Source organism: Dreissena polymorpha, chromosome 1 (genome assembly GCF_020536995.1).
Source record: "Dreissena polymorpha isolate Duluth1 chromosome 1, UMN_Dpol_1.0, whole genome shotgun sequence".
Classification (NCBI taxonomy): Eukaryota; Metazoa; Mollusca; class Bivalvia; order Myida; family Dreissenidae; genus Dreissena; species Dreissena polymorpha.
Window position 1 is genome coordinate 144,740,517 of NC_068355.1, and position 14,197 is coordinate 144,754,713.

The following is a 14,197-nucleotide window of genomic DNA, read 5'->3' on the forward strand; positions in this document are numbered from 1 at the left end:
GAAAAATCGAGCTATCTCAATCGGACTGGCTCGGTCTTTTACATAGGTCGCCATTGTGAAGAATTGTTTCATGGTATGATAACTTAGACGAGCTGCTTCGCAGCATCGTCAAAAAGGAATGCATAATTACTAAATTGTGTCAGTTTGCACTCCAAAGATCGTTACATTTGGAAAGCACGTTTCTTTCAACCAGACTTTGGTATGGAACACTGTGCATTGTGTTTTACGTTTGTGTAAGTGAAAATAAATGTTAAGTGGTACATACTGCTTTCATCATCGTATCTATGTATCTTTATTTTAATCTTCATCCCCTTCACAGACGAAGAATATCACCATCATCATCCATACAAACAGCAACAACATAAACACCAACCCCATCATCGTGTTCTTGTATCATCATCATCAACAACAACACGCCCATACTACCACCACATCCAATATATCCATCGTTTTTGTCAGCAAGATTTTATCGTTATATTAAAAGCTAAACAGCCATCATATTATTGTCATATTATCACAAATACATGTATAGGCATATAAAACAAGATATATGAATCATCATTATGAGGTATTTATTACAAGTTTCAAAGCAATTAGTCATCAGTCAGACATGATTATTTGTGATTTTTCCATATGAAAAATGAACGGGTATTGACCGATGAATGCAACAGTGTGAATCTTTGTGATGAAATATTCTGATTATGCTGATGCTAGTTATGACGATGAAAACACTAGGATGGTGCATTTGATTATGATTATACGAATGATGGTGTTGATTTTGATGATGATGATGTTTATTATGAAAACGATGATGATGATGAAGCCGACAATGAAAATGATTATGATATAACTGAAAAAAGAGAGGATATACTAAGCATAACGTGATTGCGTTCGTTTTAATATAAATGTACTACTTCAACGCAGTGGTCGCTCTATGAAGGCCGGTTAACACCGAAGTGCGGTGCATCAAATCCATCTGTTCGCATATTAGCGAATAAATGCCTTTAGAGCTTTGATTATGCATTTACTATTGCCTTCTGGTTTGTATCAGAGTATTGTCACTATGGAAATATCATTGTTGATCGACCCTCAGATTTGAAGGAACACAGTTTCCTCATATGATTATTTCCAATCACCATGCTTTCACGCAGATATTGCATTTGGGAACTACAGATCTAAAGATTTTCCAACCAGTGCGTGGTCGTAATTTATAAAACAATCAAATATTTTAATAAGATTGGTATTGTTCATATAATTGAGTTTTTTCGCACGTTTCAAACGCGTCGACTCTGTGACGTAAGGCAGTAAGTAAATAGCATTAATAGACTATATTTGACAATCATGATTTTCATGGCCTCCATATATTTGAACAGGTGAAAAGTAGTCATGTTTTGTATTTGGAATTGTGTGAACCATGAAAGCGAAACTTTCTATTTGCATTGGACATTGGCTGTTTTCCAACTGCCTAAACATCAATTTTCAAGATAAACATAGCACGTTTCGGATACCGTGTACGTCTCATTAGTTGAGTTGGTATTAGTGATTGTTTGGTTCTCACTGAGAAATTTTTTGGCGATGTTTTATTGTTTATAACTGCTGCTTAGTGGTTGCCAAGCGATACGTACTGTTTCGGTAATTAAGTCAAGTTATCAATTCGCTAATATTAGAGATGTTTTTTTTTATAACGACACACATGATATTTTTAGTTTTATAAACCTTTATAAAAGAGACAGAATTGCGTAAACATTGTGTGTGTATTTCATAATATTCGTTTATTTGAAATATCCTATAGATAAAGGATAGAGACCACATTTTTTGTTAAATCGCTATACATTTCTTATAAAACGTTATACAACTGTGGTGACGGCTCATACAGAGGTGCCATTTTGTCTGCAGTTCATCGGCTTCGCAGTTTAACTCAAAAATGTTGGCGCAAGCTGCAAGTCACACAAAATAGGTTTATCAGATTTGTTTCCACACAAAACTACGTCTTTTGTCAAAACATGTACTTGTGACCTGTCACAGAAAGCATGAAACAAACAATGATAAATCAAATTAAGTTTAACATTGAACTATCAAAGAATATTGATACCTCCTTTAGCATTTTTCAAAGTTACTCTATTTTAGTATAAATTGGTCTAAATAGCAATGATGCATGTGATTGTTTTTGTAAGATAGTAATAGATATGTCATTATTTCGTCCTAATTCTTTTTCAAAATGTATTTTGCTATTAGGGTATAGCAACATATCAATCATCCTATGACGACGTCTTATTTTATATTCATTATTTACAAATATTGTTCAATTCCGTTTAATGGTTACAATACCACGACTAGCTCAATTCTTAAACACAAATCGAAATTATCTAGAGTAAGTTTTGTTCAGAGTGCATTCGCGTACGAACGTATTCACTTAAACCAATTATCTACATATGAGCTTTACGATAAATAATGATGATATATTTGACGTTTACTTTGCAACGAGTGTTATTGTAGCGTAATATCACAAATTTACATCTCGGTACCTGCGCAGTATTTTTGATAAATTTTGTATTTTTATGTCCACTTTTCATCCTGTCTATTGTCGTTATCGACTGTATCCTTACTTCGCATTTGATTAAGTACAAGAAGCTGAGATTCTAATAATAAATAGTATAATTTCAATATACATTTAGCGTATGCGTGCTATTTATGGAGGGAATAAATTTGACACTATATATATATAGTTTCAAGAGGAAATTAATTATATTTATGAAACACATGAAATTAAACCTATGCCGTTGAAAAGATCAGAAAAGTTTGTTCTGTTTGCTTGGTCACCAACATATTTCTGGGATACCCCAGCAATCAGAAATTATGAGACCAAATTTAATAGACATTGTGAGACTCCAGATTGATGATTAATTGCTGTTTGAACAATGAAACAATTTAGGTTCGGATTTTCCTGAGTAGACAATGCGTACAACGTCATAAAATAGATAGTTGACATAAACTGTAAATCAATATATGCAGACAGATGGACGTCAGACGATCAATTGTAATAGTACTTTGACATAACTTGTTTGATATGCTGAGAAGGTTCACACGTTTACCTGTAATCCTGTGTCTGAATTTACTTTTTAATCTAATCGATTAATTTTATTGGAACGACACAAAATGAAACACACACATGGCCATTTTCGACTCGAGTTTCGACACTGACAATGAGCGCGACGTCCGGATCGGTGCTTTTAACAATGTTCACATTTCGTGATACGCCATTTCTAGTTAAAATATGAATTTATACCAGATTATTAGATAATTTATTTCATTCGGGGTTGATTTTGAAAGTGCAAATTTTGTCACTTTGGCAAATGTATACCAAATAAACATTTCACTTATGTTTGGCGAAATCATATGTGTAATTTGTTGATCTTAAATGAAATGGTTCATGTCTCTCCTTATCTTTCTTAAATAAACACAGATTGAGAATCATGACTCCGCAGTTATCTAGTATAATATGTAGTCATGAATTGCATGTATTGTCTTTGTGTATTTCTAGACAACATAAGTATGTTCTCTCGAAGGCATTTAGCGTCATTGACGCCAGTCGATCTGGTGTTGGTGGTTAAATTTTTCCAGATTTAAGATATCGTACAAACATGATGAATTCAATAATTATATTTATAGGAGTATCACGACTTTGATATGCTTGTCACGACTTTAACTACCGTTATTCTTAAACAGTTGATGTGTGGTCATTTCGTGTCATATTGAAAGCGAAAGTACAAATCTTCAATTGGATATATATTGATTTGTGGAAAAAATAACTCGTCGTCAGGTTGCGACTATTACTTCAATTACTTCAATAGCTCAATTGATTCTTGTGTATACATTAATTTTGTTGTAATTTAACAATTTTTCGACGCTTGTATAGTTTAATATTGTTTTTTTTTATATATCTACATACATATCATATAAATACTACCTTATCTGTTAATATCTCTAAATATTCGGGTGTAAAAATAAATTAACTTTATTGCTGATTTTGTCGTTGTTTTTGTTTTTATAAAATCATATTGACAAATTGCATTAACCGCGATACAAGATAACATGCTTCCGTTCTAGTGGATGAGAGATTATGTCGAGGTATGGAATATACACCAATTTTTACTAATGGTTGCATGGTTGTGTATCCCGTATTTTTATCTCAGATTATAAATTTGTGTTTAAATTGTCGCGCGGTAACACATTTAATTATCAAATGGAATTTAGGACACGCCTTCATTTTATGTCAGGAAACTTTCGCATGTGTTAAATAAAGAGCACGTACGGTTTTGATACAAAACTCTGACGGATAAATCGCCCTTTTCGACCTATAGTTATATAGAGTTACATTCATAATTAGTTGATATCTGTACTACTGCCTGATTTTTCAGAGCATATATTAATTGGATGCTTGGCAACGTTCACCTTTTAAAATTTTTAACGTTTTTGATAAATGCAAATTTCCCGCTTTGAAATTCAATCGACGTCGTGAATTGTTAAACATAGGGGACGTTCGAAAAAACATTTCGTCAGCTATTTTTACTACTCCTCACATTGTATATGCCATCATAGTTAAATTGTATTCACAAGATAAATCCTTCCAAAGTTTTGGTTGGTAAAGTTTTCTAATTGATTAAACTCCGCGCTATTTTCTACATAATTGAACTTAACTTCAATATATAGATTACAGTAAAACATAAATAATGTTAATCGTTTATTAAACAATAAAATGTATTCGACCATTTCTTTGTGTTGTTTAATGGCGGACTTGTTTGGAACCTGTCATTTCTGTGTTTTATTTGAGGATGCGAGCATTAAGTCAATGATAATGTAAATGATATTATAGAACATCTAAGGAAGATCGATTGTAGATCGAGGCGGATAACGAATCCTTTAGGACTATGCCACTGTTTAAGTAAATAGATGTATAGAAATATTCCGAAATATGCATTGAACGAAAACAAACACAATACTTATAAATATCGATTAAAGTATGACGTTTGTCGTTTTTTGTTTACATATTTATAGTTAACATATTTATAGCAATTTCGAAGTACATTTCGAAATACTTTCAAATGTAAAAAACATCAAACGTTTGTAGATAATCAGGCGGCAATATAAAGTTAATGATATAAATGTTTATTTTTTATAATTCATGTAATTGAATAGTTTTGAAATGTATCTTTGATTATTTGTTTTATTTAAATAACCTGTATAAAAGCATATTGAACAAATAAGCAAATTAACAATGTTCATTTATTTAGTTTTAGTGGTGACGCGTTCGCGTCGAATCCCATGCAACACTATTTGCAATTAAAGAACAATATCTCACGCAAAAAATAACAGAACATATTGAATGATCTAAACATATAAACAACATAAAGAAGAGATATCGGACGAAAACATTATTAGTACTGGGTTTAAGACTTGTTCAATAAAGTTTATGTCTACACACAAATACGTAAGCATACATGTTATAAATATACGCCCTAAATCTATTTAATGAGATTGATGCCTTTTAACCATTAAAGTGAATACGCAAGTACAAAGCTAGCTTTTGGATGGTCGTGCGGCATATGTTGCTGGACGCAATTTAGATCAGATCTCACCAAGAACCTCCAACTCTTAAAGTATTGATAAGCAAAATCCAATTAAATATATTTTTACTAAATTGGTATTTAAATATATAAAATAATCATTACATTTATTTAATATTGTTGCAAATAAGTATCACGATCTAAAATTCTGCAAATTACATTTTTTAAGACACCGTAGTTTGCAACTCTTAAATAATTTAATAAATACTACATTCAATGATTTTCATAACTAAGCGAGTGTTGTTTTGTAATAAAATGAATTAAATCATTCGTTGGTTTTTAAATCAAAACTGGTCTAAAACGGTGATGGTGGTATGTTGATGACTTAAATTACTAAGGCTAAAAATATACGCAAAGAGCCACCCTTCCCAATATCCAAGTTAAATTTTTGATATTAAAACAGAACAATGGTGCCGATATCAAAAAGTACCTTAATCAAAGCATTTTTACTGATAAGTACAGGCTGTGGGAAGGGTATACCCGGACAAAATTGGAACAGATTTGAAACTTATATTTTCTGAAAAGTTATATCTTGTAGATTATGAAATCACAAAGTTCCCGAAAATTGTCATCCGGGAAACCTCGGAATCCAAGATGGCGTCCAAGATGTCGTCTATTTAATACGATAAGCACATATAAGATTATTTCTTTAAAAGTATAAATCTTTTTGTGCCTTAATCTTTTGATATAGGGATATAATAGCATACTTTTACAAATCGCCTGTTTTCATACTAAAATAACCAATATGGCGTCAACAATGGCGTCCAAAATGGATGCCATTTACCTTAAAAATGCTTTTTTTCTAAGTTATTTAAACAATTAACAGTATTTTATTGTGAAAATTGTTGCTTTCATTCACGTTATGCCACAACAATAACATGTTTGCACTTATTGTTTGTTTTATCAACTTGAAAATCCAATATGGCGTCAAAAATGGCGTCCAACATGTCTACAATGTGCCTTCAAATGACATTTTCTTATATTATATAATAATTTCACTCCATTTTGTAATGGAAATTATCATTACAATATACATATTGTCAAAATAAAAGTTTCAACTTTAATATTTTTGACTGCATTCAGTAAAGTACAACGTTTCAGGTATGTTATTATACAAGTGGGTTGGGTACCGTTATTTTTACGCCATACAATTAAACGATCTTTTATTGATTGACAATTTATCGTTTAATATATATTTCAAGTACATTTTAATTGAAAATACACGTACTAATACTTGCATCATAAAGAGTCAAGATATAAACAACATTAGTCTATGAGAGATCATAACCCTTAAAATATATCCTCGAATAAAGGATACTTTCTAAGCACATACTACTTAAGAGTTTCAAAAGCAATAATGTTCAATTTTACCATTTGAATTAGTCTAAATATATTTAAAAAAGAGGAAAATTTGGTTTTCCATTATTATTAAAATAATTCATTCTAAATGAAGATGATTACAAAATGTTTAAACCATAGAACCCTTATCGTTTTTGAAATTGTGGCATAAAATGAATCCAAGTTTCAGTTCCAACACATGAACCAATTAACCTTTCGTTGAATTAACGACTCTGTCTGAATCCAACTATAATGTAAAGACACCGTCTAGTCCACTGATATCTCAGGTTTGTTTGCACACGATCTATCACAATGTTTACAGACAATACTGCATTTGAGTCCAACATTTCTGCAGGTACATGAAATTGTCTTACACCCAGCTTTGCATGAACAACGTACAACCTTTAGGATATTGTCTGGAGCTATCATGCTATCCGTCATCTTCGGTACCAAACAGTCGTTAACTCTCTCCCAGCCATAGTCATAAGGACTAGCTGCAATACTTTTCCATTCCAAAACCTGATAATAAGCACGCAGTGCATGATACCTCGCGGAACTAGATGTTGGTGGAAGGTCCTTTAGACATACTGTTGTTGGGTTTTGTGCCGATTTATCTAAAAACACCTTCATTCTCATGTCATTCATAGATGTTGCCTCTTTTCTTTCTGAATACAGCGTAATCATCAATTGGATTCCCAGCTTTGAATTTCTTGTTGTGAAGTTTGATGTGGAAGTTGGTTGAACAACGCCACAGATTCACGAAAGAGCTTTGACTTAATCTTTAAGAGTCTAAATGAAATCGTTTTACCAACACCACTTGGTTTTAAAACCGTGTCGCAACCAAGGAATGCATGTAAAATAATATGTTTGGGCATATTTTTTCTCCAAGTTTCTGCTGTATTTTGCGTATATTTACTGACTTGTTTTTTTCCCTTGACTCACTTTCGAGATAGACTGAATTTCCTGTCGATCGATAGTAGTGACACAATAGCACCAATAAATCTGTGTCCTCACCTATAACTACCGTATGAGTGTTGACTGCATATTCTAGAGCGACTTTCACTATTTCATAGTCTGCATCTGCCGAACATTTTGTAACATCTATACCTTGATTCTGTAATTTATCTGCTAATATATTGATACTGTGCTGTTTATTTACACTGTTTAAGAGGAAGGTCTTTCTTGCTTGTGTTCATCAACAGCTCTTCTTCCACACGCACCTCCACTCATACCTTTCCACTTGTTCTCCTTTTATGAACATTGTCCTTAGTAGATGGTCCTGACACATATCCATCAAACACTACGTGGCCTTTGGGGTATTTTTGTTGAAGAAAGATAATGTACATGTCACAAATTTCACCATATGTTCTTCCACGATGCCAATTTAGTTTTTGAATTAAGTTTCCTCAATCAAAAACATAATGGATATCTAAATGATCTTGCTGTAATTCACTACTAGAAACTCCTTTCGTTAAATCAGCACCTGTGCCTTCTGTGAATATCTAAGCATATACTTCTTTCAAATAGGGAAGCAGGATATGTACAAAGCTCGAAAGCGAATAATTAAGGTTGATCATGTAAGGGTACATATTACAGCTGCTGTAATTAACCTTTGAAAGAGGATTTTGGTATCTTTATTTTCCTTTTCTCCATTAATTTTCACACAGGCATTGTCATCAATTGTTTCAACCTGTTATTTTCTGGAAAATTTATATTCTTGAATGTTCTTCCCTTCCATATGTTCCATGATTCTTTCTCCCACCTCTCTATCTTTATCTGCATTAACTTTATAACCTGCTACAACACCAATAGATATGCTTCTCAAAGACTTCTCTTCCGTTGTAAATGGATTTCTATCAGTCAAGTAATTAATCATCTTCTGAATATCTTTCCCGTCCCTACTTTGTCGTGATTTCCCATATTCCTTGTGTTGCTCGCTTGTTTCATACATCCTCCCGGTTAACTCTACTGCATTTGAATAGTAATTTCGGAACAGGCTGGTCTTGAAAAAATATATTGCGCCCTCTGATATTTATCGATTCCTCTTCCTGTAGTCAAGCCCCCTACTGCCTTCAAACTTCTCATTAACATTTGCTCAATGATAAGATCAGTTGAAAGTCCTGCAAAATATCTATCAGATCTCCGAACTACTTGAAAGCAATCAAGAACATACTTGTAGACAGAAGGGTGAGTTGTGAGTAGTTCCAGCAACTTGTTTAGATTATATGTATACCGATTTTGTGTAGTTATTATGTCCAGTTGAAGCGAAAAATGGACACATTTTTCGAAGGGTCTGTAAATGTAAAAACCAGTTACCTGTTCGTTCTACCTTTGTAAATCTGAGTAGAATGTCGACCATTTCAAAATACTCAATCCAAAGTTTAGCTGTTCTGAACTCTTTTAATTTTTTTTATAGCCGTCTTCAGTGTCTTGACTGCTTTGTTTAAAATATTCGATTCTTCAACATATAGAATGTCAACTTCACCGAGTAGCAACTTATCCAGTAGTGACATAGCTTTTTTCAATGTTTCTTCTTCAACCAAGTCATTTTTACAAGAGGACTACGTCTGTACCATCTGGTTTTAAGCCTCTGTTTTCAAACGTTTCGTATTTAGAAGTTACATTGTGCTAACTTATGACTGAATCACTATCCAAGTTCTGATCATATTTGTCATTTTGTGGCTCCTCGAGAGTAATTTCTTGTTGTTGATTTCCATTAGAATCAGCAAGGATTGATTCATTCTGATAATTTTTCAACTAATTTAACTCTTGATGACTTTTGGTGTACATGTTTTGATAAAGTGATCGTATCTACATCCATCGCAATTCCATCAACCTGTATCGTATGGTCTCTATGCGTAGGACCAGTTTCTCTACCTCCTCCGAAATCATCATCATCATCATCATCATCATCATCATCATCATCATCATCATCATCATCATCATCATCATCATCATCATCATCATCATCATCATCATCATCCCTTAATTCATCACGAACTGTTTCACTAAATTGATTTAATCAGTCAAGTTATTAATCATCTTCTGAATATCTTTCCCGTCCCTACTTGGTCGTGATTTGCCATATTCCTTGTTTTGCTCGCTTGCATCAAACATCATCCCACACTAGTGTCTCTTGATAATATTAAATCGAACAATTTGTCACCATCATCTTCTTTCTCTTCGTCCTCTTCATCATCATCATCCTCAATGATCATTATGATCATCATCATCATCATCATCATCATCATCATCATCATCTTCAGCATCATCATCATCATCATCATCATCATCATCATCATCATCATCATCATCATCATCATCATCATCATCATCATCATCATCATCATCATCATCATCATCATCATCATCATCATCATCATCATCATCATTATCATCATCATCAATCATTATCATCATCATCCCTTAATTCAACACGAACTGTTTCACTAAATTGATTTTATCAGTCAAGTAATTAATCATCTTCTGAATATCTTTCCCGTCTCTACTTGATCGTGATTTCCCATATTCCTTGTGTTGCTCGCTTGTTTCATACATCATCTCTGTTAACTGCTGGATTTTCATTGTATAACAGAGCGTTTCTCTTTCTTTGACTTGGATATTGAATGCATCAGATATAAGAAGTGCAAACAAAGCCGTTTCTACCAAAAGATGTCCTCGTATTGCTCTACTTATAGCCTTGCCTGTAAGCATACGCGGTACAGCATTTTCAGCAGACACAGTTTGTAATAGCTCTTTTAGTCCTGAGTCTGTCATTGTAGTTCCTATTGACAAAAGGAAGCTCATTACTACATGAAGTCCTCCAAGACGACACACAACTCTCTTCAAGTCGCTATTAGCGTTTTCTGTTTCAATAATGATTTGCGCCTTAAGCCATAACGGCTGGTCAAATGTTATCAATGGATCTACATTATATTTTGTAACCAGGCTCATTACATAGAAGAATGTAGTGTTTATACATGTTTCGTTGTTTTGGTCCATGTGAATAATGGCCATCATTTTCATTTTTGTTTTCTAACGTGTTCGTTCTTATTACTCGCGCCGCAGTACGAAAATTACGAAACATTGTGAATATGGTAACCATGTGCTTTCTTTTTGTTCAAACATGCAATTGCCTTCCAAAATTGATATTGTGACCTTCAATTTGATTTTGACCTTGACCTTGACCTCAAGTATGACAATTAAGAATGATAAAATATGTTGATCTAATGTCAATTAGTTACTGGAGTATTTATGCTTCCATTCTCAATCATAGTTTTCCAGGAGTCAAATCTACGATTTACCTCTATTTCTAGATAGTTGATGGCGGCCATCGTGGAAGCCATTCTGGCTGTTACCTTTGGTAACCAGATATTTATATTATAGATAACCAAAAGTGATATTTTACTCCTGATCTTAACTTACGGCGGCCATCTTGGACGCCATCTTAGATTCTGAAGTTTCCCGGATGGGAATTTTCGGGAACTTTGTGAATTCAGAATCTACAAGCTATAACCTTTCAGAAAATGTAAGTTTCAAATTTGTTCTTATTTTTTGCGGGTTAAGACTGATTTGGGTTCCACAGCCCAATGATACCTATTCTCTTTAAATGTTTACACATTTAAATCGATTATACGCCTACCAGGTCAAGTTCATATTTCGGTTAGAAACATATAATTGTCGACACATTGACAAATAATTAGCTTTGAAAACCAAACATTATCATATGTACATAGAACCCAACGAAATGTGTTTTCCACCAAACATCAACCCCAAAAACATGTGAAATAATCAGTAACAAAGATTAGTTGAGCTTATTTATTTATGCATTTAGTTTGTTCATTCTTTTCACCATACTTTGTTGATAACGGTTACATTAACAAATCGGTTGAAAACAATGCTTATTGTCTGGTTTCTGTACTCTTTTCAAATTTTATCAGAAAACAGCTAAATAATTGTACTCATTTTTATACCAGCTGTTACACATTTAACTTGCTGTACGTAGTTTTTAAACTTAAATAAAATAAAAGCGCTTACTATTATTATTGCATAATCTTAGACGCAACTCCGTTTTGAAAATAATTGTATAGCTCAATATATCGCAAGTTTTAAATGAACACAACACATTCAAATTTATAAAGAGTGTGTCTTTAAGAACAGATTGAGATGTTTGCTTATCCTCATATTTATGTAATAGGGATAACTTAGACAAAATGACAACAATATCTCTCTTTTTTTCGCAATCGGTTGCCGCACTGGCAACCATCATCAGAATGTTGGTTGCCTTGCTAACAACAATTTTGCCGACATGACAGACTTTTAATGCATCATGTCTTGTTGTGAGCTGGAATGGAATCATTTTCTAGGCCTAATTGATCCACAGTCGCCAATTTGTATTATATGTTTTATTGGATTGAGTTGTTTCAATCTTTGAAAACAGGCAACCACTAAACATGTAAGTTATTCATGACGTAAGATCTAAAAGTGTAGTAAACTCATTCAATTCGAAGTCTGAAGACATTTAAGGGAACTTTTCACGTTTTGGTAAATTGACAAAATTAAACGATAAAATAATTTTGAGAGTTCTGTTGTTGTCGTTATATTTTTTCACACTACGAGGATTGCTTATATAAAGTATAAAATACATCTCTCATTGTATGAGAACGGATGGCCGCGTGGTCTAAACGATATACTTTTATTCCAGGGGTCAGTGGTTCGAGCCCAGTGAGGGTAACATTTTGTTTGTTTCTTTGATTGCATTCTTGTTTTTATTGTAATGGAGCTTTTAAGATCCAATGTTAACATTTATCAATATTAAGCATTTAATGACAAACTGTGAAGATGTCCCTTTTAGATGTTTACTAAAACATGCCACAAGGTAAACATTATGAACTCATCGGATGTTTATTTGATTTAAAAGTGATATTGTCTATTTGCCTTGTAGGCGAGGTAACTTTGAAGTTATTATCACTTTTATCTTTTTTTTCGAATCATTGATAGAAAAGTTAATATAATTTAAGCTTAATTTAAGCTTCATTTTGGGAAAACAGGCTTATCAGTGTGAACAGGCTCATCGGCGACACCATTTATTTGACATGCATTTAGGCCCCGTTTTCCCTGAAAGCAGCCAATATGTAGAGATTTTAATGACAAACTGGCCAATGTCGTCGCACAAGCTGTTAAACACTATTGATAACATACACATACTCACTGTCTGCAGTGGTGAAGTATAAACAGGCATATGCGGTGGTTATCGTTCTTAGCGTAGTTTAGAGCAGACCGACTTGCAACGCACACCACTAACGTCGCAATCGAACAACTAATTAAAAGTGATTGTTTACCGATGACAATCAAGGATATTACATGTGTTGTGAAAGTTTAAAGTTGATACAACATTTTCTTTTTAAGAACATTCTTTTTGCTTCGATCCACGTTCGACCAGAAATAAAAAAAACACACATAAATTTATTTTCGATTTCTTTTGCTAAATACGGTTGCGGTTGCGATAACTATGTTGCTATGATTGGCTCGTACAACAAACACCCAGCACAAGTCATAGCTTAAAATATCTGCACGAAAAAACAATGTGGGGATGATCGGTTAGTTGAATTTTGGTCGCAAGTGAATATGACTATTTTCATTTGACGTCTTACCTGCCGTATCTGATCAGTAGTTCACACACGTCCGAGTAACATCCTGGGCATATTGAGACATGCGTGCAACGTTTGATGTATGATAATCAGTATGGTCTGAGGTTTTACACATTGTTGAATTATCAAGTAAACGCTCTCGGTCTCGCCGCACCTGAGATACAAACCTGTGTTACAAATGGGCTTTGCTCTGTGAAAAGGGGGTTTAATGGATGTGCGTAAAGTGTCGTCCCAGATTAGCCTGTGCAGTCCACTCATTCTAATCAGGGACGCCACTTTCCGCCTAAACTTGATTTTGACTTAGAAAAGACGTTCTTTTTTACGAAACATATCATAAAAGCGGAAACTGTCGTCATTGATTAGACTATGCGGACCCCCTTTTCGGAGAGCGCGGCTCATACTCTCTGTTAAACGCTGGTTATCATATTTCTTAAATAGCAAAATCTGTATTCATCCTTAACCTAATGATCATCATTATTTACATATCTTTTAATTACAAAAAAAGTTGATTATAAAATGTGTAACAAATTCCGTGTATGTGTTAGAATACTTTTTTACTATTTCTAAAAAACAGATCTGCAAGTT